The sequence below is a fragment of the Orycteropus afer genome, unplaced genomic scaffold, assembly GCF_000298275.1.
Source record: "Orycteropus afer afer isolate SDZICR_OR568_19922 unplaced genomic scaffold, OryAfe1.0 scaffold00052, whole genome shotgun sequence".
Taxonomy (NCBI): Eukaryota; Metazoa; Chordata; class Mammalia; order Tubulidentata; family Orycteropodidae; genus Orycteropus; species Orycteropus afer.
In genome coordinates, this window is record NW_006921639.1 from 4,308,440 (window position 1) to 4,318,218 (window position 9,779).

Sequence of the window (9,779 nt, forward strand, 5' to 3'; positions counted from 1 at the left end):
GAACAACTAGAAATTTCTTATGGCCTAAGGGTGTCATGAGGAGTCCTTGGGTGGTGCAAATGGTTAACAAACTAGCCAAAAGGGTTGGATGTTCAAGTCCACCCAGAGGTTCCTTAGAAGCAAGGCATAGAGATCAACTTCTTAAAAATCAACCATTGAAAACTCTAGGGAACAAAGTTCTACTCTGGTACACATGGGGTTGCCATGTTTGGAGTCAACTCAACAGCGACAGGTAGGAGTGTTATGAAAAATAACTGAGCTCCTGTGGGTACCAGGAACTGAGGTTTGAGAACTTCTGAAAGAACCAGATTCTTCTGAAAGAATCAGTGTGTGGAAAGCACATTGCACAAGGCCTAATGTGCAATATGGGGCCCAGGAGAGATTGCATGATTCTCAGCCAGCCGGCAGTGCTATGTGGAGCACTTGGGAAAAGAACAGCAGGCCTCTCTGTCATACCAGATCAAGGAGCCCCCAGTAGTGCTGGTTCACTCACTCATGCAATCACACATTTATCCAATGAGGAGCCTGTGAGCACCAGGCACTGTGTCAGCCTCTAGAGGGTCCACTAGTGAGTAAGACAGCAAGACCCTTCATTCTGGAGGAAGCATAGAGCAGGGAGGCCCCTGGGAGCTGAGCCCATCATGAGTCTGTGATACAGAATCAGAAGTGATGGGTGCTGTGGGGGAAAAAAAAAAGTGAAGACTGAGGTGGAGAGATTGACATCCAGGATGAAGGCATCTAGGATGGAAAGAAGAGCAAGTGTCAAAGCACAGAGTGGAACAGAGCTCACATGTTCCAGAAGCAATGGGACATCCATAGTAATTGGAGTTTAGTGACCGCACGGAGGGGATGTAAGATGGGTCAAGGGGACATCAGGGGCAGATTGCCCTGCAGTCATGGCAGGCAAGGGAAGGGAAGCCCTCACAGGGTTTTGAATAGAGAGAGTCTGATCTTAATCGCCAACCTCAGCAGCATCAGCCAGATGTACCCACCCTCCTCTCCAAGGACAAGCTTCCTAGTGTGGGCTCCTGTACTATACATTCCTTCAGAACATTCAGGTGTATTTTTCTTGCTTTCCAAGCCTGCTCTGAGGCAAAAGGAAGCTCACTTTACCAGTGCTTTATCCTGTTGTCCCACTACCATCATGACTCCCTGAGTGGTGGGTATTCCCCATTCCTACCATCCAGGTTGGCAAATCCAAGCTCCAGGAGGAACTGGCCCAAGATGGCACAGTTTATTGCAGAGGTAAAGCTAGAGTCTTCTGCTTTTCTGCAACATAACAGGGGGTTTACATGCAGTTGTCACTTCCTGCTTCAATTCTGACTGAAGGGCCAATGCACTATGTAGCAGATACCAAGATGACTGTGAGACACACCACAGATGCCAACTGGCAAGGAATTCTGAAAGTCAGTTCCACTCCCCAGACCCCCTGATGGCCTCTTGCCTGGTGAAGAGCAGAAGAAGACAACTGCCATCCTGTGCCATTGATAGGGGCACACAGAAAATTACATTTGGTTAAATTCTGAATGCCAATTGCTCCACTTATGGTGACTATTCCATAGACTCAATGCACACTGCCACCAATCACAGAGACACAGCCACACACTGATTCCCATCACAGATGTAGCCTCACACTGACACCAGTCATAGAAACACAGCTACACACTGACAAGTGCAACAGAGACACAACAGCACTCTACTCCCATCACAGAGACACACAGGAGTGCAAGTTTTCACTGTGCTGAGAAGAAAGCTGCTAGCAACATGAGCCCCAGGAGCCACCTTGAGGCTAAGATCTGTGCCCCTACAAGGAAAGCCTTCTCTGTACGCCACCCCTTGCTATGCCCCAAATCTCCCTCCCAAAGGAAGCTCACAAGTGAAGACATCTTAAGATAAAGAGACCAAAATATTAAGAATGGATAGAGAAGTGGGAAAAGGGCTGTTACATTGTCGGGATTACAAACAATACCATGAAACAAAAGGTGTACGAACTGTCGTATGGAAAATGAATTTTCTCTGTAAATTTTCAGCCAAATCAAAATTTAAAAAAAAAAAAGAAAAAAGAATGGATGGAGATCTCTCTTGGGAGTAGAACTGCCCAAGATTTCTATTTTCCTCTCTGTGTTTATTCAGAATTTTTCTCATTTTTCTTTAATGAGCATGAATTTTTTTAAATGTAGAAGCAAATTTTATTTCAAATTCACATTTTAAAAAGGGGAGAGTGAAGACAAGTTATCTGGCACATCTGAGGGGCAGCCTGAGAGAGCTGGGGAGCTCCACATTGACATATGGTGAAGGTCAGGAGGGCTGTGAGCTGTGGACTTGAGGGGAACAGTGGCTCAGACTCAGCCCCAGGCAGCTGGCCAGGTTGGGTCAGCCTGATAAATGGGGTTCAATGTATCTTATGCTGATTCTTGCCACAGCTAAAGACTCACTCCAGTGTGAACATCAATGAATGAGTCAGATGGTCTGTGACCAAGAAATGGACATGATGTCCTACAGGGACAGAGTGCCATGTGGACAAGATGCAGCCTCCTTCCCTGGATTCCAGCCCTGTGCCTGACAGGTCACACCACAACAGGCTCCCAGAACACCACTAATGAGTGCCTTCTTGGCCCCCAAAGTCCAAACTCAAAGGCTAGAGAAATGAACTAACTCAGAATCAAGAATGTGGAAGAAAGAGGAGTCTGTGTAGATCACTTTGTTCACCACACCCCATACAGAAAGGGAAACTGATGATCAGATGAGCCCAATAACTCTGGGAGGCTCTATTGTCAAAATTCTAAGGGCCCTTTGTAGGATGCACCTTCTTTCCTCTTCTACTGCCCAGTCTGAACAGCAATTGATGTGTCCACCAAAGGGGAATGAAGTGTAAAGGTGGACTCATAAATGTCTAAAAAGCCACCTCTAAGAATGCTGTATTGGAGCACAGGAAGTCTGGAGGGAGTTCTTCAGAGGGCTCTCCTCTTTGCCTTGCCCTGCCATAGGTAAGGACATAGAAGATGTGCTGATCACAGATATAGGTACAGGTAAGACTGAGAGATGTGGTCTGTTTACCAGACAGGATCAGAAGTAAATGAGGAGCTAAATTAATGAGATGATATTGAACTGGGAAAATGAAAATTCCATGATCTGCTTCTCAGGATACAACCATTCAAAGGGAGAAGTGACTTAGCAGCCATGCATATGGTAAATAGGACTTTACAGTGAGAGTAGTACTGTTGCCCAATATGGTGTGGGTTGTCTTAATAGAGGCAGAACCTGCAGGAAAGTGAAGCTTCTCTGGGTGGTGCAAATGGTTGACATAGTTTGCTGCTAATTTATTAAAAATACATAAAATGTATTGGCAATAGAAAGAAAGGGGGGAATGGGAAAGACAGTATACTAGGCACACACAAAAAAAATATCACTTAGTCTTTTCAAGAACGCTGAAAGTAAGTGTTATCATTTATATGGAAGCACCAGTTTAAAAAACAGTGTATTGCATTGGGCATATCTTTTGCAAAAGATCTCTAATGTGTTAAAGAGCAAAGATGTCACTTTGAGGACTAAAGTGTGCTTGACCCAAACCATGGTACTTTCAATCATATCATATGCATGTGAAAGCTGCACAATGAATAAGAAAGCACAAAGAAGGATTGATGTCTTTGAATTATGGTATTCACAAAGAATATTGAATATTACATGGACTGCCAGAAGAATGAACAATTGGTCTTGGAAGAAGTGCAGCCAGAATTCTCCTTAAAATGAGGATAGTGAAACTTTGCCTTATGTATTTTGGACATGCTAGCAGGAAGGATCAGTCCCAGGAGAAGGACATCATGCTTGGCAAAGTAGAGGGTCAGCAAAAAAGTAGAAGACCTTCAAGAGATGGATTGACATAATTACAACAACAACATAACAATGATTATAAGAATGGCACAGGACTGAGCAGGGTTTCATTCTGTTGTACATAGGGTCGCTATGAGTCAGAACCAACTTCATGGCACCTAAGAACAACAATAATAAAGATTAAAGGACTTAAGAGATGTTACTTAGATCTATTGCCAAGATTGGAATCCAGAACCATATCTAATACCCAACAGACCAAAACATTCCCACCTAAGACATCTGTTTCCTGCTCCTCAGCCTGCCACATTCTTCTCTGGATCTTCATATGCCTGGCTTCTGCTCACCACTCGGCTCTCAGACCAAATGGCCCCTTCTCAGAAAGGCCTTCACTGTCCCCCAGGTGAAATACCCCATCACAGTGGTCCCAATACATTCCTTAGATCCTTCACTGCACTTATCACAATCCAGAACAGGCTATTTCTTTTCTTGTTTATTGTTTCTCTTTACTCATTCCATGAAAGCAAACATCTTACATCTCTTGTTCATCTCTATACCTCAGGGCTAGAACAAGGGCTGCACATAAGAAGTTCTCCAGAAACATCTCATGGAAGGAGGGGAGGAGGGAAAGAGAGAAGAAGGAAAGGAGTGCAGAAGAAATTGAGGGAGGAAAGAAGGAAGGACTGAAACGGTGAAAGAATTCAGGCTGAAGAGCTGGAATCAGCACCAGATACATGGATATATGGTCACTGCCTCGAAGCATCTAAAGGTGGTTCTTCAGAAGAGTCACATACTCTTCTAGGTATGACCCAGAGTGGGATAGAAGCAAAAGGTGGAGGGCAAAGGAAGCAGAGTTTTCTTTCCTTTATCACCAGCATGATAAGCGTACCCTGTGGGGTTTTTAGAGATGAGAAGCTTCTGCCCCCTTGACAAGGGTGTTATAGAGGATCTGCATTCACAAAGAATAATATGGACTATTGGACAATTTTTTAAATCCCTTTCAACAACAACAAAATCCAATGGGATGTGAATTACAAAACCCAGTTCTGCTTACAACTTCAACATATATTTTTCAGGATTTCCATTAATGGTAACTTTAAATACCCAATGGCCAGCATGTTCCTCAGATTCATAGCCATTTTAACAAATTAAATATGATTTCCACAAATAAGATCCTTATAAAGTTAATTCTTGATCTTTGTTATCTTACAGTATGAATAACATCATTAGTCTTCTCCATATGCTACCTACCCATACAAATTCATCTACTCTGAGACTACTGAAAAATTACATGTAACAAAAAGGAACTTAACCCTTGGTGGAGGAGCTCTGGTGGCATAGTGCCTAAGGCATTTGACTGCTAATCAGAAGGCTGGGGGTTCAAACCCACCAGCCACTTCTCAGAAGGAAGACTGGGCAATCTATTTCCATAGAAATACTGCCTCAGAAACTCAAAGAGGGGCCACTATGTGTCAGAGTTGACTCAGTGGCAGTGAGAACCCTTGGTGGCACTCAGTGGGGGTGTGCTGAAATTAATTCCTTTATGTGGCCTTTTGCCCTGGGTCTTTGGAAAAACAGCTTGAGAGATATTTCCCCTAAACCCTGAGAAGTTACCTTTGCCCTGGTTTTCCAGGTTGATTGAAATTTCCTGGGTAAGTGTAAACAACTTTGTTTGATACCTTTTGTGTGGCCCTGGGCTGCAGTCTGCCTGTGATTGGTATGCACCTTGCAGGGATTGTTCAATAGAATACGCAAATGAAATGAGTTGTAACCTACTATGCAAATGAAGTGTCTATGTCCTACCAAGAAGAGATTGGTCAGTTTGTGGTCCTGATGGGAAGGCCATGCCTTGAAATTAACAAGGCTTTTGTGTATTTAAACATCCAGCCCCACAGAGGTTTTTGAGACAGAAAGAAGCCAGAAAAGAAGCAGAAGGAAGGAAGAAGAGAGGAGTAAGAGAAAGAGAGAAGGAGAGAGAGAAAGGGAGAAGGCAAGGGACATCCTACAAGAGTTGTAACATGGGTCAAGGGTTGTAACACTGAAGACAGTAACAGGCCCAGAAGGGACCCAGAGGCAGAGACAGCAGGGCCAAAAGGAGCCCGTCCTGAGGAGGCCAAGAAGAGGCCTGCATGACTGACAGGAGCTGAGAGAGTTGTCCTGCACTGAAGAAGGGAAACTTCCCCGGCATGCTTCCTGATCCTGATCCTGAGTTGTAGTCTGTTGATCCTGATCCCAAGTTGTACCCTATTGCTTCCTTAATAAACCATTTAAATGTAAGTATGATCTGTGAGTTCTGTGTGGCCATTGCAGTGAGTTATTGAATTCAGCAGTGAAGTCGAAAGTGTTGTAGAAGAGACAGCTGGTGTCAAAAATGATAAGGAAGTTGGAGAGCGGAGGTATATCTGACCTCCACCTCATGGGAATCATGTTTGGGCTGATGCTGGTCATTAAAGGCCCAGTGAAGTTAGACAGATTCTGATACTACTACTCTCAGCATTTTACAGGCGGCTTATTAACAAATACTTTCTGAGTAAAAATCCAGAACCTGAAGCTCATATGCTTTTTTGCCCAGAAAAATATGCTCAAGGCCCTCATCAAGCTTAAAGATTCTTATGTGAAGCACATTTTCAACATAAGTTGTTTGACTTAAAAGACTGCCACAAACTACAACAAAATGTGGCTATTCATAGAAGACACAATGATGGATATATTGAGAAAAAATAGATAAAATTTTATAAAACTTAGCCAAAAATGTCAAAATGTACAATAACCTGTAGTCACTTAGTGTAGGGACAAGCAACACAACATATCTAAGAGTTACCTTCACTGATGCATAGCAGGAACTAGTGATCATTATTATTACAAGAGATGACATTCCAAAGGGCTTTGAAACCACAGCGATCCCATAGCAATGACAGGGACAATGTTGAGTCTGCCACAGAGAGCTTCAGGATGGTGAGGAAGACATTCTAGAAAATGTCTACTTTGAATCCAAGTTATCATTGTCAAAATCCCATAAAATGAGCAGCTTAGAAAAAGAGTAAGAATGGTTTCACAACTCAAAGAATGTAATTGTACACAGAGAAACGGTTCAGTTGGCATATGTTTTGTTGTGTACATTGTCAACAAAATAAATAAAATTATATACATATAAAGTTCCATTATCTACTACCACAGTCAAAATGAATTATACCTCAAAATGAATTATAACTCAAATTAAGTTTATCCTATAAACTGAGATTAACAGTAGAAAGTCTCTAGGCCCAAAAGCTAGGTACAAACTGATGAGGGAAAGTGGGCTTTGATGTTTGCCTCCTGGCCCCATCATTAAGCAACTGTGGGATTGCTCTCATTTTTTCCAGGTTCTAGTTTCCTCATGTGTAAAAAGAAGATAGTATTGAGGCTTACACGCTGACATGGGTAGCATCTGTATACATGAAGTATACAGATAAACACATAAACACCTGAGATGATCAGACAGGGATCAATGAATAGAGGTATACTCTAGACCAAGGATAGACTCAGCTGAGGCTAATCTTCTACAGATACCAGTGATACAAAATACCTGCAGTCCTTACAGAAACAATAGAAGACAGACACAGAGTAATCCTTCACAGACATCCCAATACTATGGGAGAGAGATCCAATAGAGCTACTACCTCAGGACCATAGTACTGGGGTACACCAGACTCAATTGACACAACAAAATACATAAAAGCATTGCTCCACATCCTCCATTGGTGAGTAGCGACTGGGGTCTTAAAAGCTTTCAAGCAGCCATCTAGGATGCAGCTAATGGTCTCCCAGCATTGGAAGTGAAGAAGAAAGCACCAAAAAAAAAAAGGCATTTAGAAGCAATTAACCCTAGGACACAATGGCCCTCAAGACCAGAAGAACCAGAAGGTGCCCGGCTACCAATGCCAACCACTCAGGAAAGGATCAAATCTGGAGATTCTGGATGGAGTGAGAGGGAAAACATGGAACAAAATCCAAAAACTCAATAACGACCAGAATTACTGGTCAGATGAAGTCTGGTGAGACTCCTAATACTATGGCCCTGAAATATATTTGGCACCTGGAATAAAGCAAAAAAAAAAAAAAAGAAAGAAGGTAGCAACCACCTACTTCTGAGGTAAAGTCTACAAAGCTTGTTGTTAGTTATTATTGTTGTTAGTTACTGTCTAGTTGATTCTGACTCATGGCAACCCCATGTGTTTCACAGTAGAACTGTATTCCATAGGATCTCAAGGATGTGACCTTTTGAAGCAGATCATGAGGGCTGTTTTTGGAGGAGACTCTGGGTGGGTTTGAACTGGCAGCCTTTGGCTAGTAGTCAAGTGATTAACTGTTTGCACCATCCATGGAGCCATTGTTTCTATAAACCAAAAACCACACTCACTGCCATCAAGTCGATTCTGTCTCATAGTGAGCCCCATTAGGTTTCTGAGGTGGTAAATCTTTATGGAAGTAGATTGCCTCATCTTCCTTCCCCAGAGTGGCTGGTGGGTTTGAACCACCAACCTTCTGGTTAACAGTCAAATACTTTAGGCACTGTGCCAAATTCCATGCAAATCAATACTCATCTGTCAGTCTGTCATACTGTGGTGGCTTGGGTGTTGCTGTGATACTGGAAACTAGGCCTCACAGGTTTCAGTGGAGCTTCCAAACTAAGACTAAGAAGAAAGGCCTAATGATCTACTTCTAAAGATTAGCCAATCAAAACCACAGAGATCCCAACAGGATATAGTCAGATATAGTTCTGGGTCAGATGTAATGCTGAAAGATGAGCACCTAAGTTGGAAGGAACTCAAAATACCCAGTGGCCACAACTATGGATTCAAGCATGCCAATGAGCATCAATGACAGCACAGGACTGGACAATATTTTGTTCTGTTTTACATGGGATCACCATGAGTCAGAGTCCATTTGAAGGCAACTAACAACAACAACATGCAAAGTAAAGAGCAATTTTAAGTTACAATTCACAGCTTATTCCAATTTTCCATTTGATTCAACAACCAGCTGAAGAAATAGATTGTTCTGAATGCCCCTGAGGAATAAACCCAGACTAGCTGGTGAAATTTGCAATAAAGCTAAGTTTTCAATGCAATAAGCATCTACCAGCTTGCCAAGTGCTTAAAGATTCTTATGTTTAGCACATTTCTAACATAAGCTGTCCGATAAACAAGACTGCCACAAAGTAGAAGGAAATGGGGCTGCTCGTGGCAGACACAATGATAGATATACTGAGAAAAGAGACAAAATTTTATAAAACCTATCTGCATTGAAGGAGCTCTGGTGGTGTAGTGCCTAAGGCGTTTGACTGTTAACCAGAGATTGGCAGTTCAAACCCACCAGCCACTCTGCAGAAGGAAGACTGGGCAATCTACTTCCATAAAGATTTACCACCTTGGAAACCCAAAGGGGGTTGCTGTGAGTTGGAATTGATGCAATGGCAGTGAGTTTGGGTTTTTTTGGTTTAGTCTGCATTAGACACAATACCTACACAAGTTTTCCTTGGTAATACCTTTCCCACCTGATCAAAAAGAATAACTTATTCTGCCAATAAAATGTTGAGGAGCAGTACATCAAAGAAACTTGAAAGCCCAGTCTTTTAATTATTATTGGACACCCAGTCTAGGAGTTCTAGAAGAGAGTAGCAGTTTTCTGTTCATTTAATCTGTCAAAAAGTGATAATCATGAATGTGTTAAAAAGTAATTAGTTACAAAAGAGATATGACATATAGCAAGAAAAACTAAATAACCTAATATGACAATAATAGGAAATTTGCTAAATAAGTCATCATCATCCATATAGAATGCATGGTAGCTATTATAAAACTAAATCATAGAAAGGAAAGAGACCTCGGATAAGCAAAGCACTACTGAAGAAGAAAAACAAAGTAGGAGGTCTCACATTGCCGGATCTCAAAACCTACTATACAGCCACA

At 42.2% G+C, this 9,779-nt stretch overlaps 1 protein-coding gene across 1 annotated transcript in view; it reads right to left on the reverse strand.

Annotated features, from left to right (window-relative positions):
• Positions 1–9,779, reverse strand: part of DRGX (dorsal root ganglia homeobox) — a 36,462-nt gene that overhangs the window by 1,053 nt on the left and 25,630 nt on the right. The window lies entirely within an intron of this gene.